Source organism: Belonocnema kinseyi, chromosome 7 (genome assembly GCF_010883055.1).
Source record: "Belonocnema kinseyi isolate 2016_QV_RU_SX_M_011 chromosome 7, B_treatae_v1, whole genome shotgun sequence".
Taxonomy (NCBI): Eukaryota; Metazoa; Arthropoda; class Insecta; order Hymenoptera; family Cynipidae; genus Belonocnema; species Belonocnema kinseyi.
Window position 1 is genome coordinate 116,542,140 of NC_046663.1, and position 5,798 is coordinate 116,547,937.

General features: G+C 31.7%; 1 long non-coding RNA gene across 1 annotated transcript in view; it reads left to right on the forward strand.

The window, feature by feature from the left end:
* LOC117177497 overlaps window positions 1–5,798 on the forward strand; it is a 7,890-nt gene that overhangs the window by 1,787 nt on the left and 305 nt on the right. Inside the window, exon 2 of the long non-coding RNA XR_004467702.1 lies at window positions 4,882–5,017. This is a non-coding gene — a long non-coding RNA (uncharacterized LOC117177497). The remainder of the gene's footprint in view (window positions 1–4,881; window positions 5,018–5,798) is intronic.

A 5,798-nucleotide genomic window follows, 5' to 3' on the forward strand; every position in this document is an offset into this window, starting at 1 on the left:
CAGAGGGCAAGGGTGCTCTTTTGTGATGCTTTCGCCCGTTTTTGAAAAAAAAATTTATTCAAGATGCTATGTAACCTCAAATATAGCAAAAAACGGTGTTTTGTCAAATTTTCTCGGCCTGTGTAATTTAAAGGACTACAAACATAAGGATGATTCCTATGTAAGGGAGGAAGCCCCCCACCTTTTTTATTATATATAAGTTTTATGTTAGGTAAAGTATTTTTGTGGCCAAGAGAATTTTTTCGTTTATGAAAATTGAATTTTATATTTTTGTCAATAAATGATGCAAGATATCCTAAATGAATAGAAAAACTTTTTGTATAACTTTTTCAACTTTGCAAACTATTTTCTTAAAAGTTTTGGTAATAGTCATTGTTCGCAAAAAATTGCAATAATTATATTTCATGAAGCAAAAAATTTTCATGGCTACAAAAGATAATTAGCCCGCGTAAAACTCGCAACATATTTTCTCTGGGATGGTAAAAGTTCAGGGAAAAAATTGGCAAGAGATATAAGAGTAAGTTTTTTGATAAATTCGAATAATAATATTTTGAGAAAAACCGGTGCCATTCTGTCAATTTTAAACATTTTCTCAATGTTCTCTTGGATTTTTAGAGGAAGGCGATTAGCTTCACCAAAATCGGTCCACATATTATTATATAAATTACAAAACAAATTTTTGTAACAAAGCAAAAATTCGAATACGCATAACTTCGTTAAAATTTTGTACATTCTCATAAAGCAGTTATTAGATCTGTATAAAATTTGAGCCCCCCCCCCCCTTTGGCAAATGTCCACGTTTTCAGACCCTGCGAACCTGAAAAACAGGTTTTTACGAATGGCTCTGATGTATGACTGTATGTATATATGTCTGCCTGTGAGCCCAGCTTACAGTATTTAAAATGTTGAAAAAACAAATGCAAATTTTAAGCCAAAAAACGCACGATATGAAAAAAGCCTAGAGGAAAAAAGGTTGATTTTTAAGGACACTAAAAGTTTGTCATAATTATCTATTAATAATTTATTTATAGGACGCGCAGTTTTTGTTTTTAGTCACTTTTTTCAATTCTTTTATTTAATTAGGTCAGACCTCTTTTCGCTTTTTTATCTTTACTTATAATGTGTAGGAGTATAAATATTGTAATTGAATAAATAATTGAAACTTTAAGTTTAATCACACGTTAACCTCCACTAATTCAAATTTCCTTTAATAAATATAAAATTTATTGAACTAATGAATTCAAATTTACTTTAATTGTCTGTCTTTCTCTGTTCCTCACGCTGCAGTGATGCCAGATACAAAGATTTTAAATATTTATCGGTGGAGGTAAAGAGCGATTTCCCTACTGAAGACATTCAGTATTATTACATACCACCTGTCATATATGAGTGAAGGGAATATTGGCTGTTAGATATTAATTCAGATTAAGGAAGTTAAGATCATTAGATACCGCTACTGATCATAAGAATCATGAAGAGTATGAGCGGCCTATGGACTGCGAGTATTTAAAAAAGAATTTTTACAACATGCGTAAAACTATTTACAAGTAACACTATAGCATCAACTACTTCTTTTTCCAGCTTCAGTAGAATATAGTGTAGAATGGTTAAGAAATAATCGCGGGCCATTGGATCTTGTTCTTCAACACTGGAAAGTTACTTCTTATTTTCGGTCTGAAAATTTAAACATCAGCTCAGGCACGAAAATCTATGATTTTTATGACAAGTGGCCCATTTTAAAAAATCCGAAGGCTTTTACGTTAAGTAAAGCAGTGGCGGACTGGCATAAGTGAGCAGCCGGCGTATCCCGGCTGCGCCCCCTTGGTTGGCGCCCGCTAAGCCATGCCAAGGCGCCCCAAAAAGATTATATTTTTTAAACAAATAAATATATGTTAGATTCCAGTGGAAAGAGTGAAAAAAATATCCAATAATATCCACGATTTACACTTGTACTCCTATAAGTATTACCAGTAAAGTAGACAGTTCACTCTAATTTCTTTTCACCCATATTATTCTTATGAAATTCCCTGATGCATGTTTTGGATTCCATTAAAGAAAATATCTTCAAAATAAATAATAAATTATTCATATTGAAAGGGAGTTTCCAGATTAACTTATTTATGTAAAAAGTATGACTTCATTTTCCACTTACAAACATGAAAGGGGGCAACTCATTTAATTTTTTACAAAATCTCGACTAATTATCGGCTGTATTTCATTATTTTGGTCATCATTAAATTTAAATTAAATTTTTACATTAAAATGACTACTTGTTAGTCGAAATATCCTTTAAAACAAGTTATTAGCTTACATTTCAAGAGTTCGAATCAAAGGATATAATTCATTATTATGGAAATTTAAAAAATCTTACAATATTGTGCTATAATTTACTATAATAATTGTTATTTTTTTATAACTTTAACATTTTTTGTCATTTTTAATGCTGTTATTATGAATCACTTACTTAAATTACGGCTTGAATCTTCGAGGTAAAAATACTTGAAAACTTGCAGTCTATATGGGTGCGCGACTTTTGGTTATTGCGCTCAATAATGCATTTACTTCACGCTGCATGCTCGGTCTTTGTACTTCCCAAAATTCGTGCACAAAATTTTTACATTCTCATCATTTATGATTGAGAAAGTATTAGAATTGTCGGAAATTTGACATCACACTTTTTCGACGGATCACCACGTTTCGAGACCCCCTGAATCCTAAAATCAGGTTTTAACGATGGCGTCTGTCTGTTTGTCTGTCCGTCCGGCCGTCCTTCTGTAAACACGACAACTCTCGAAAAAATGATCGAATAAGATTCATCTTTGGCACACTTTTCTTAGGTCCTAAAAGAAAGGACGAGTTCGTGATCCAGCCATTTTTGATGAAAATTTAAAAAGTGAGCGCATTTTGAAAATTTTTAAGACCACTTTTTTCTGAATTTGAAAATTCTATGTACAGATATTTATAGAATTGAAAAGAACAAACAATTTATCCTTATGACTTTTTTCGTCTAAAAGAAAATTCTAAGAGTTATAGCGTTTTCAAAATTTTTTTAATCAACCGAAAATCAAAATTTGAAGCCGAGAAACGCACGATATGAAAAAAAGTCAAGAGAAGAAAAACATTTCTTTTTGAAATCCCTACAAGATTATTATAACCAATTGTTGAATTTTCTACAAAAATCGAGAATTCAAATTTTAATTGCACAAAAAATGATGGAAAATAAAGAATTCCATTTTGTGTACAAACTAGGTAGGATACGAAAAAAGATGAATTAACAAAAACGATTATCCCCAAAAAGATCTACAATTTCGTTAAGAATCACTTCTTGATAGGACTCGTACTTTTTGTTTTATTCGTGAAAAATAACGTTGAAAAAAATTAAATAAAAAAATGTGTAGAAAAACGACAAAAGTTACGAGAAAAAAAGACCAACAAAACCTGTTTACAAATTTCTGTCGGAAATCGAACGCGCAGCGCGAGTGTCACGATGAGAATGTGTACCTGAAAGCCTAAAGATCTTTAAGAAACTTAATCTTTGACTATACTTAATTAAGTAGACAATTCAGAATATGAAGACGCATATAAATAATGCCATCTAAAAGAGATCTTTTTCATAAAGTTTTTTTAAAACATTCCAAATGCAAAGAATAAATATCCTAGCGCGAAGTGCGAGGTGTAATTATGTTCGAGCGCGAAGCGCGAGGTAACCTGTTATCGAGCGCGAGAGCCAACCGTCGCGCGCCCTAGGCGCGTTCAAACCAGCGAGCAGCGCGCGCAGCGCGCGATGAGAATGTACCCCCGAAGCGGACAGATTTTTAACATTAAAGGTCATCGCATCGACAAAACTGTAATTTGGTGATTGCGAATTAACTTTTGTTAAAGCTTATTCGGCTTTAACGAACACATTCTCATCACGAATCTTGTGCTTCGCCCTCGATTTTTTCCAAAATGCCAACTTTACTACATCACGTTCGACATTATTACATCAAATGCATATTAAATTTATGTTTGTATCTCGGTCCGGGATTGCTTATTCAGTTATTGCAAAATAAAGTACAAATTTGATTTCTAATGAATAATTTAATATTTTTGTTCCTTATTTTGCTCTAAATTTTACTCACAGCTGCCCTGAAAAATGTATCATTTCAATCAATTTGTGTTATTACGATTCATTATATGCATGGGTATATTTAGTATCTTCGTAGCTTGTCTCCATTGCCTCAAAAATGCAATTATTTTTTTTACTTTTTATGTTGTTTTTTATGAATTAAACATAAACTACGCATCCTATTAAAACGTGATTAACCAATTTGTATTCTTTTAATACAACTTTCTTTTAATTAATCTTTTTTTGTAGCTTGCATAGTTAGACTACGAAACAGAATGTTTTATTTTTCATTATTTTTTTGTTTGATCAAAATTCGAATTTTCGATTTTTTTTTAAATTGAAAAAATTGTTATGACAATCTTGGGGGGGGGGGGGCACTTAGTACATACATCTAATGCGTTTACGTTATACTCCTTAGTACCAGTTTTTCTTTGTTTCCGATGACCTTTTTAGGAGTCGCCCCAGTATTGAATCCTCGGCCGCGACCCTGAGTACCCAGTCCGCCACTGAATTAAAGAGGACTTTGTTGATTGTAAGCTTAGCGAAAAACCCATCCTGTACGCAGCTATTAAAAGGTGGTCTGATTTTTATAAAGCCATTAGAAAATTATGTCCACTTGATAAGAAAAAAGAAAAGGATCTTCGAGTAAAACATTTGCTGAATTTGCTGAAGACGGCGGAGAATGGCGATAAATTCTGTGTTTGTTTAAATCACGTGCGATGCACAACATATAATTATAACTTATCAATGGTATGTTTCTTGTTTGTACTTAGATGGAAGAATTATAATGCAACTTTGCCTTTGATCGTACTTGGTTGGTCCTAAAGGAAGAATACGTCGATCAAAGGAACCTGATTGGAAGTTCAGTATTTGCCGGAGTCAGAAACAAGTAGTGTCCAGCATTCTAAAGTTAGTAGTATTTGAATAATAATTATTCAGCTGCAAATAATATTCTTTGTTATAATAGAATATTTCCTCAGTTGCTATATTTCACCTCCTTAATCATCGAGAAAAGTCTAGTTGTCACAATCCTCTATTTCAATTTTCTTTTGAAACATAAAAACAAAATATTCGGTAGATGAGGGCAACATTTTTTGAGTTAACGAAGAACTAGAAAATATTAGCTAATTTAATATTAGACCGGAATTAAAAATTTTTCTAGTAAATGAACATCTTTGATCACCGTGAGATAATTGTTGAAGGTTTTGAATTTTCGCAAACTGAAGTTTAAATGTAAGATTTTAGAAATATTATTTGCAATCACGCAATTTCAAGTATTAAATTCCAAAATTTTAAAAGATTTTCCATGCTTTCGTGCAGTTGTTTAATATTTAGAGTATTAAATTTGACAGATTTTCAATTTTAAACAAGATAGTACGGAGGCATTCCGATTTGATGTTAAACAATATAAAGAACTTACAGTTAATATTTGTGCAATTACTAAATCTTTCACTTTGTAATATTGTTCACTTTGGTATATTTCAGATTAGGCATTTTTCGTTTCATAATAGCAGCGACTGAAAATTAAAATGAAAGCTGATTATCTAATGAAACTTATTGAAATAAAGGCCTGACTTTTTATTCAAAATTTAAATTATTTAATGATTTACCTTGGAATGGTCAAATTAGAAATTTTGCAATCTTACATTGTAAATGCTGGAAATACAGAATGAAATAATAACAGTAAATA